This window comes from Sceloporus undulatus, chromosome 4 (genome assembly GCF_019175285.1).
Source record: "Sceloporus undulatus isolate JIND9_A2432 ecotype Alabama chromosome 4, SceUnd_v1.1, whole genome shotgun sequence".
Classification (NCBI taxonomy): Eukaryota; Metazoa; Chordata; class Lepidosauria; order Squamata; family Phrynosomatidae; genus Sceloporus; species Sceloporus undulatus.
Genome location: NC_056525.1, coordinates 49,953,336 through 49,964,076, shown reverse-complemented (window position 1 = coordinate 49,964,076; position 10,741 = coordinate 49,953,336).

The following is a 10,741-nucleotide window of genomic DNA, read 5'->3' as shown; positions in this document are numbered from 1 at the left end:
AGGCTTGCCTTGCTGTAGCGCCCTGACCTGCCCTGAATTGACCCTTCTTCCTGCTCACGTTCTATCTATCTATCTATCTATCTATCTATCTATCTATCTATCTATCTATCTATCTATTTCTATTGCCAAAAACATGTGCATTTTTTGCCAAAAATAATTTAAAAAATCAAAGGGAAATGGTCCCTGATGGATAGCAGAAGCTTGGCCTCCTCTGCCCCCCCCTGACCTGTCTTGAATTGACCCCATCAGTCACCCCCTTTTTGCCTTCTGTCACCCTTTGCCTCCAGATCCCCCTTTTTCCTTCGGCTTTTTCCTCCTCCCCCTCCCCTCGGATGAGGGGAGGGAATGCTCTGACCTCTGCCCACCCTCTGACCTTAATCCCTCCCTGAATTTTCCCCAATCATGATTAAGGGCAAGTTCATATTTCGCGGAACCTGGGTCTTTTCAGAGAAGACGGATTTTAGCCCGATTCCCGATAACCCGCAGTAAGGGGAATTTCCTTGTGCAAGCCTCGACATGGATTGTGAAAGAATCGGACCCAATGTGAACTTCACGTGGAAGAATCGGTTTCAAAATGGGTTTAAAAGGTAATGTGAATGGCTCCTTAGTGTTGGGATCCTGGCAGGCAGAAGGCAGGGAAGAGAGACAAGGGGAAAGGGAAAGAGAGTGTGTAAGCCAAACATGCCAAATTTGTTACCGTGTTACTGTTCACGTTTTTCAACTAACTGTGACCAATTCACTTTCAAACCTGATTCAGCATGCATTGCAAAACAATAAAACAAAAAGATCATGATGTGATTGGTGAGATAATATTCTCTCCCATCAAAGGAGCAAAAACTAAATGTCAGTGCTATTTCCTAATAAATAAAGTACATGTCCATGTGGTACAGAGGGAGACAGCCCTTAATGAAGCCAACTAAAATACTGTACAAGCTTTCAAGTTCTCTAAAAGTGTTCATCAGAAGCCCTTCCACACTACACAGTAATAGCATTTTGATTCTACTTTAACTGCCCTGACAACATTCTATGGAATCCTGAGGTGGGTAGTTTGGTGAGGCACTGGGCCTCTGGCCAAGAATTCTAAATGCAATTCCCTAAACTGTAAATTCCCTAAACAGCAAATCACATTGTTCCACAGGATGACCATGGCAGCAAAATAGAAGTATATTGCTATAACCATGAAAAGAACCTAGTAGACCAAACACCTAGTAGACGACAGTGGGCTATACTGTTTAGGAGTTGCAGTCCAAACATCTGAAGAGCCACACATTTCCCCAGCTGTAGGCTAGGTAGTAAAGCAAAGTTGTGAAAATTGGGGGGGGGGGGGGTTACCTGACACAAAAGTGATAGGTACTGCTTTTAGTCACAGTCTTAACATGAAATGTGTTAAAGAGGTAGCAAATATTCAAATTGCACTCTGTGTGGTGCTATATTGGTTACAATTTGCAGAAACAAACTGTGGTTGATCCTGTTTAAAACCAGGAAATTAAACTGCTATCCAGATCTGCCTACATCCTTAGACCAAACACCCATATGGTAACATTTGTTGAGAGCTGAGGCATGGCATCATCACAGTTAATGACAATCATTATGTTAACAGGTTGAATGACTTAAAGATATACCAGAGTAGCTATTCTTGAGTAGTAATTCAAGCACTACTGCCAAAATCAGTCTCACAAAAAGTGGTACAGGCATGCACTCTCTTGATATGCAATAGTAGACCCAATTCCCTAACAACCAGTAAGGGCCACACTTAGGAAATTTCCTAAGCAATCAGAGAGTTTTCTGTGGGGTGAGCAAAATGAGAGAATTGCCCCCAGGTAAGAATTTTACCTCCCAATATAAATTTTCCTTCAGTCCTCAAATTTCAGCATTGCAGAGAGTGGGATATCAAAAGTCATTCACATCTAGAATACTTATATTTGCTAGATTCACCTTTCCTCGTTCACTTTGCCTTCCCCTTTAGAGATCTAAACTCTCTCGGTGCTCAAGTGAAGTTTTAAGTTATTGCAGTGCCAGAAATCTGGGAACTGAAGGTAGTACAACCACTTGTGCAGCACTTTGTCAGCTTAACTGGGCCTTTACAGTAAACCATCCTTGTGCAAATTGTGAAAAAGTGCAACCATTTGCATAATAGCATTTATGAGAGAATAAAGAAGACACATCTCCAGATACTGGAAAGATTGTCTCTTTTTTAAAAACTAATAAAAGACATCCCATCATGTATCTTCTTTTTCTCTTACGTATTTTAGTGGATGATCTCTATTTACATCAATATAAAGCCAGGAAAGGATTCCAGCCTTACAGATGTAATCCAAAATAGCAAATTTTCCAAACTTTGTCCCACACCCACCCACTATGAAAGAACTGCTTTCTGTTGATCACTCTGACAGGAGTGAGTTTAACATACTTAATCTCTTCCCAAATACCAGCAACAGCGCCAAAACAACATTTTGTAGGTGACATATTTCTTTTCCTTCCTCTGAGAAATTAGAAAGATTTCTGTCTATTGCCTCTAGCAATTCAAGTGACAGTGTTCTTTGGTGAATTTGTAATTGGTTGTCTGGCTGAATCCAAAGGTGCTCAACAATGGCCCCTTTTCAACCTGGAGAGAAGTGACCAGTGGGATCCCAAGGGGGTCTGTCCTGGGCCCAGTGCTATTCAACATCTTTATCATTGACTTGGATGACAGAATTGGGGGCATATTTATCAAATGGGCAGATGACTCCAAAGTAGGAGGAATAGCTAATACTCCAGAGGACAGGATAAAAATTCAAAATAACTTGAATAGATTAGAAAGCTGGGCCAAAGCTAACAAAATGAAATTCAGGATAGAGAAATGAAAGGTACAGAGGGTGGAAAAAATCAAAGGCACAGATATAGGATGGGGGACACCTGGCTGAATGAAACTACGTGTGAAAGGGATCTAGGAGTCCAAGTAGACCACAAATTGAGCATGAGTCAACAGTGTGATGTGGCAGCTAAAAAGGCCAATGCAATTTTAGGCTGCATCAATAGGAGTATAGTGTCTAGATCAAGGGAAGTAATAGTGCCACTCTATTCTGCTTTGGTCAGGCCTCACTTGGAATATTGTGTCCAGTTCTGGACACCACAATTGAAAAAGGATGTTGAGAAACTGGAGCATGTCCAAAGGAGGGCAACTAAAATGGTGAAGGGCCTGGAAACCATGTCCTATGAGGAACGACTTAGGGAGCTGGAGATGTTTAGCCTGGAGAAGAGAAGGTTAAGATATGATAGCCCTGTTCAAATACTTGAAGAGATGTCATATTGAGGAGGGAGCAAGCTTGTTTTCTGCTGCTCCAAAGACTAAGACGCTGAACAATGGATGCAAGCTAAAGGAAAAGAGATTCCACTTCAACATTAGGAGGAACTTCCTGACAGTAAGGGCTGTTCGACAGTGGAACACATTCCCTCGGAGTGTAGTGGAGTCGTCTTCCCTGGAGGTCTTTAAACAGAGGCTGCATGGCCATCTGTCGAGGATGCTTTGATTAAGATTTCCTGCATGGCAGGGGGTTGGACTGGATGGCCCTTGCTGTCTCTTCCAACTCTACAATTCTATGATTCTATGAATATGTCCATGTGTGTCTGTGTCTGTGTGTGGGGATCTGTAAGTCACTTGTCAACTTATGATGACCCCATTAATTTTATAGGTTTTTATTAGGCAAGGAATACTCAGAGGTGTTTTTTCCGGTTCCTTTCTCTAATATATAGCCTACAGCACCTGGTATTCATTGGCAGTCTCCAAGTACTAACCAGAGCTGTACTGCTTACATATTCATTAACAACTCTATTCTAAAAGGTGGTAACTTTCCAAGGCACTGCTGGGGACAATATTCATTTGCCACACCATGCCAAGAGCCACTGCCACACCTTGCCAAGAAAGACACAGAAGCATGTGGCATTTCAAAGACAGAGGCTCAGCTTGCCACAGTTATACTAAAGAAAGGAAGACCCACCATTCTGTTTCAGTCTGAGAGACTGTTTACATATTTCACAGAAAAGGGGGGTTATCAGATTTCAACAGGCTGCTACAGTAACCCCCAAAACAGGCTAATGCATAAGCCTTACAATTTAGCAAAGGGAATTTTCATTTATTAATTCGTTTTACACTTCAGGAAACTAACCAATACCATTTCCTTGTTTAGAGATCAGTGCAAAGCAATAGATTCAGATTTTGCATAAGAATAAATGTGGTTGGTTGCTGTTTTTTTACTTATGGCAATTAAGGCAAACCTATTTTGGGGTTTTCTCAGGGAGATTTGTTCAGGGAGAGGATTGACTTTGCCTTCCTCTGAAGCTGAGAGAGTGTGACTTGCCTAGAGTCAGTGTGTTTCCATGGCTGAGTGAGGTCTCCAGAGTCACGGCCCAGTGTTCAAACTACTACACCATGCTGGCTCTCTAAGAAATATGAAGATCTGAAATATTTTTCTTCTTGTCAATAAAAGTAGGATATTCTTTGAAAAAATCACGAGGAGTGCTGCTAAGCTGTATTTTTAGAAAACCTCACATCTCTCTCAGGCCCGGGATATAGCCATGGCTATGTTTGGAATATCTGAGTTGACATAAAGGAGAAAGAACCAAACCCCCATTTTTTCTTTAGTAGAGTGTAAATAGTGCCCAACAAGACTGAGAGTTACATATTCTGCCTCTTGTCTGGCCACTTTCACATGATGTACGATAGTCTTTAATGCATTCATCCTCACAACCTCCCTGCTGCTTGGATATGCTGAGGCAAATAAAGGGCTTAGCCTTTAGGACTCCTGTGGGAAGAGAATAATAAGCAGTCCATTTGCTGTGGCCTCAGCAGCTCTGTGCTACATCCCTCTGCCATGCAGATGAAGACAATGAAGATATCAGAAAGGTGACACTCAGTGGTGTGAGACTTGACTCTTCATTACTGACTCATCAAGCTGTGGGATCGATTCCATTTTCCCACAGTTTATTGTAGTTCAAAGCTTGGTTAGCTTTAGCATTTCATGTTCTAAAGGGCTCCCTGCACTCCTAAGACAGACATCAAAGAGAGACTAGTATTAGAGAGGTCAATGAAGCACTCGGAAATGGCAAGAGCACCTGTGGAAATGGATCGCTCTATTCATTAAGATGTATGACAATAAGCCTGTGCTCAAAGAACACTTGCAAAGAAAACAGCCTTGAAAGAAAAGACCTTGTAAGTTCAGCACAAGGCGATGGTTTGTTAAATCATCCAAGACTTACAGTAATTCAGAGTCCTATATTCGAAATGAAAATATGCATATTCTGCCATTGTTCTGTGGCCTGCCATTCCAGTTATCTTCCCTGCCAGGCACACAGCCTCTGAAAAGTAGGCACGGAGATAGGTTCTGTGCTGGGAAATATTTTCTCAGACTTCCTGAAATGAATGGCCCTTTTTGGACTGGGATTTAGGAGTAGCAGGCAAAATCATACTACTGTGTTTCCTGCATGCTATTGTCAAATAGACAGCAGGGAGAGATGAACATTATCTAGGACAGGGCTGAGAAATTCCAGAGACCAATCTTCTACCCTGACACCCACAATGGGATAGCACTTCTGGTTCAAAAAAAATAAAATAAATCTCACTCAAGTCACTTGTGGTTTTTACATAAATATATTTTTTTTCCTTTTTAAAAAACACAAGATGTGGTTCCAGGACGTGAAACAGGGTCTAACTGGAAGGCATAGTTAACATAGTGGATGATGTATAAAGAGACAGCTTTTAAATCAGAGATGGTGTGATATTGATCATGTTGATGTTCTGCTCCTATCCTCACCATTGGCTATATTGGCAAAGGCAGATGGGAGCAGTGACATTATTAATGGGATTCAGTGACTGCAGACCGCACTGGATGACACTAGCAGAGGGGTGAAACCAGCCAGCAGTGAGCCAACCTATACAGCCTGTCCTCTGGAAAGAAAGCCCGGGGGGTGGGGGACTCTTCTTGATGTGCCACTCCATTTGCAGGGAGGAGGGAGGACAGGAGTGAAGCCATGGACCTTTTTCTCTGATCCCCTTCTGCAACCTTCCCTACATGATCTATTCAGCTCCTTTCCACCATTGCCCACTGGAGGAGCTGTTAGCAGTGACTTCCTCTTTCCTTGAGGTTGGAGATCTTTCATAATTAAAACACTGTTCTTGCTCAAGGAAGGGGGAAAGTCCTATCTTTTGTTTCAACTGTCTGAGATAAAGGGGTGGTGGCAGAAGGACACTGAGTTCCCCAGTGTAAGACCCTCCTCTCCATGCCATAAGGTCCATAGGGGTGATACCATGAGTTATCACACTGGGTGATACCAAACTTCATGATGCCACTGGATGCAAGTTCTAATCAAACAACAACTAGAAAAGCAGACATTCTTTATCCCTGCAGATTCCTGCATTGGCAGAGGACTGGATGTGATTACCCTTGGAGTCCCTTCTACTTTTACAATTATATGAGCCTTTCCTACAACATATCATGCTTATTCCCTGACAAACCTGGTTAGCATCAAGACAGTAGAAGCAAACTCCATTCTATCCTTATGATCATGCTAGTGCTATGATTAAAGTGAGTTTAACGTACGAAATGCACACGGACGGAGCAGTTCCTTTTTCTTTCTTCTTTTCATACTTTTGGCAGGCAGGTTTCAGCATGATTTGGTTATATTTTTTATAGAAATGTTACAATAATTGTACAGAATCATGTGAAAGGAGACAAGGAGGTTGCACTGGATGGCCCTTTTGTGATTCTATGATAAGAAATACTCCTGGCCCATCTAAGGGGGTGGTTCTGTAACATGAGTAGAGAAACTGCAGTCTATAGGCAACCCCAAATCCTATTTTTTATTTCACCAGTGCTTCTATTACTACAAAGATTGCTAGTATTTTTTAGAGACATTGCAATTTGGTGCCAAAATTTTACAGCAAACCACTATGTGCATCAGGGTCAATGGAAAAAGGAACTAAAGACAGTACAGTCATCCCTTCACATTCATGGGGGTTAGCCGTGCAAGACCCCCATGAATGTGAAAAAAATGTGAATAACTTTCCTCCTCCCAGGAAGATAGTTAAAGTGACGAGTGGGCAGGGCAAGAGGAGAAGGAACATGTATTTTCCTCGCCTGCACTTCCATTCCTTTACCAGGTTCACCAGGCAGCTGTCAGTCCTGGAAAGGGCTGGAGAATCGGTCCCCAAGCACCTTCTCAGGAGGGAGAGCTGCCTGGTTCACCAAGGAACTCTCCATCTTGGAAAGGGATGGAGGATCACAACCCCCAGCCCCTTCCCAGGAGGGAGACCTGCCTGGAGAACCAGGCAGTTCTCGGTCCTGGAAAGGGGTGGAGAATCAACCTGACCCCTCCCCCCAACACACACACCATTTTCCAGGATGGAGAGCTACCTGGCACGTGCACCCTTCCCACCTGGGCTTTTTTCCTCCAAAGGAGAAAAGACCAGTAGGGAGAAGGAGGAGGGGAATGTGTTCATGTGGCAGCCTTGCCCTCACAAATGATGGAAACTGCAAGTGTCAAAGCCATGAATGTCGAAGGACAACTGTATAGTAAATGGGATAATCAATATAGTTGGTAGTATAGTCAATTTAGCTCCTTTCAGTTCAATATCAATTGCCAATACCACACACAGTAATCATATTAGTGAAAAATAATTCAAGTTCATTTAAAGTTCATTTGCTAAATTCATTTATACAGAATATACATTTCAAAATATTCCATCAAGAATGAATGGGGTATTAGTTGATCTAAATATGGTTAAGGATATTTTCATAAATTTAATCTCATTTAATAAGGATGATTAAAAAATATGTTCAGCTAATTTTAAGATATTTTACATCCATGTAGCTAATTACATGGATTTGTAATTGGTTGACTGACCGAAGCCAAAGGGTGGTCAACATTGGCTCTTTTTCATGTTGGAGAGAAGTGACCAGTGGGGTCCCACAGGGCTCTATCCTGGGGCCAGTGCTATTCAACATCTTTATCATGACAGAATTGGGAGCATATTTATCAGATTTGCAGATGACACCAAATTAGGAGGAATCGCTAATACTCCAGAGGACAGGATCAAAATTCAAAATGACCTGAATAGACTAGAAAGGTGGGCCAAAGCTAACAAAATGAAATTCAACACGGAGAAATGTAAGGTACTGCACTTAGGGCAGAAAAATGAAATGCACAGATATAGGATGGGGGACACCTGGCTGAATGAGACAACATGTGAAAGTGATCTAGGAGTCCAAGTAGACCACAAGTTGAACATGAGTCAACAGTGCGATGCGGCAGCTAACAAGGCCAATGCGATTTTAGGCTGCATCAATAGGAGTATAGTGTCTAGATCAAGGGAAGTAATAGTGCCACTGTATTCTACTCTGGTCAGGCCCCACCTGGAATACTGTGTCCAGTTCTGGGCACCACAGTTAAAAAAGAACATTGAGAAACTGGAGTGTGTCCAAAGGAGGGTGACTAAAATGGTGAAGGGTTTGGAAACTATGTCCTATGAGGAACGATTTAGGGAACTGGGGATGTTTAGCCTGGAGAAGAGAAGGTTAAGAGGTGATATGATAGCCCTGTTTAAATATTTGAAGGGATGTCATGCTGAGGAGAGAGCAAGCTTGTTTTCTGCTGCTCAAGAGACTAGAACGCGGAGCAATGGATGCAAGCTGCAGGAAAAGAGATTACACCTCAACATTAGGAGAAACTTCCTGACAGTAAGGGCTGTCTGACAGTGAAACTCACTCCCCCCCGGAGTGTAATGGAGTCTCCTTCCCTGGAGGTCTTCAAACAAAGGATGGATGGCCACCTGTCGGGGATGCTTTGATTTGGATTTCCTGCACAGCAGGGGGTTGGACTGGATGGCCTTTGTGGTCCCTTCCAACTCTTTTATTCTATGATTCTATGATTCCCCTACCCATGAGCAGTTGAACACTTGGCCAACTTAAATAGTGAACCTAGCTCCATCACAGTTACCTGCCCCTGTTTAAGGCCATTGTGTTCAGGGCCTTAAATGATCTAGCTCCCACCAAAGGTACTGACTATGATAACAATTGCTACTTTATTATATAGTTTTTCAGAAACATTGAACCAAATTACTCTTGATCACACCTCTGGAGCTAGCCTTATCACTGGCTGATAGCTAGCTCTTTCTTTAGCTTCCACAGACATCTATCTGAACAAAATCAGCTGTTAATTTGCTGAAAGAAAATCTGTATGACTCATGTTCAGGGCAGGTTTGGGGAAATGGCACATTAGCATAGAACTCATTTTCCTTCTCAGACACCCTGATGGGCCATTTGCTGGAATGGTTAAGAATGATAACCAAGTATCCTAATTTGAGGTCCATAAATGACATGAAAAGCAGCTTATATTTTCTGAAGGCATCAGATCCTATCAGAGCTTAGAAGCTAAGTGAGGTCAGGCCTGGTCAGAACTTGGACAGAGGGCCAACAAGGATTACTAGATACTGTGGCTATATTCAGAGGAAGACAAAGCAAACCACCTCCTTGTGGTCTCTTCCAACTCTATTATTCTATGATTCTATGAGTATTCCTTACTTAAGAAAACCCTATGAAATTCCTGGGGCCACCAACAGGTGACTTGATATCATTTACACTTAGAAACAAACTAGATAAAAGACAGGTTTTAGAGTTGAGAAATTTGACTGAGTGATTTGATCTGGTTAAATTGGTTTGGAGGCATATTATCTTACACTGCGCTTTTCCCTCAATAGGGAATATATATCCTATAAAACAATAGGATTATATATATCCTATAAAACAGTAGGCTTATAGGACGGGGAATAGGCTGGAAGGTATATTTGGCTCCTTCTGAAAGAGTCCCTGTGGCACTAACAGTGTTCAACAGCTACTGAAACCTTTTCCAACTGAAGTTACTGCATACATGTAGTAAATCCCTACACCATTCTCATCTCTATGTCAGGAAGCTAAGGAGATGAAGGTATATGCTAGGGAAAACTTCACCTGTTAGATTTCTATCACTCACACAACTGTTAAAGGTATAGAAAGCTTTTTAAAAATTGTAGATGAATGTAGATGTAATTATATGACATTAGCTCATCTTGACCTGACCCCCTCGAAAGGATATTGTTACTTTTTGGTTACTCGGAAGTCATTTTTATTCCATATATATATACACACATAGTTATATATATAAATTTTCTCTTTTTATTTTTTTATTTTATTTTTTCTTTTGCTATCACAAATGTTTTGGTATGTTTCAATTTCTTATCAGTCTGAAATTTTGGAATGATGGATATGTTTGTTTTTTAATCTGTTTAAAATCTAATAAAGATCATGTAAAAAATAAAGAAAGAAAGCTTTAAAAAAATTCAACACAAAAAGGCAACTCTGTTTTGCCATAGCTGAGAGATCTTGTCTTATTTTGGTTAACTGTACACCACACGCAGGTTTATTTTATTTTATCTATTTTTAATTGATTGTATGTATAGTGCTGTGTAAATTTACAGTGGTTTATAAAGAAGAAGGAGGAGGAGGAGAAAGGAAATCTCCCTCCCATGCTAGTGAATTCTTCACTTGCTACATTTTTACTGCTCACACAATAAAGGCACAGAAAGCAGTGGGCATGAAAACAAAACAAAAAAGCAACTCTATTTTATGATAGCACTGAGTGATTCTGTTGTATTTTGGTTAAAGGATATAATAATAATAATAATAATAATAATAATAATAATAATAATAATAATAATAATAATAATAATAAT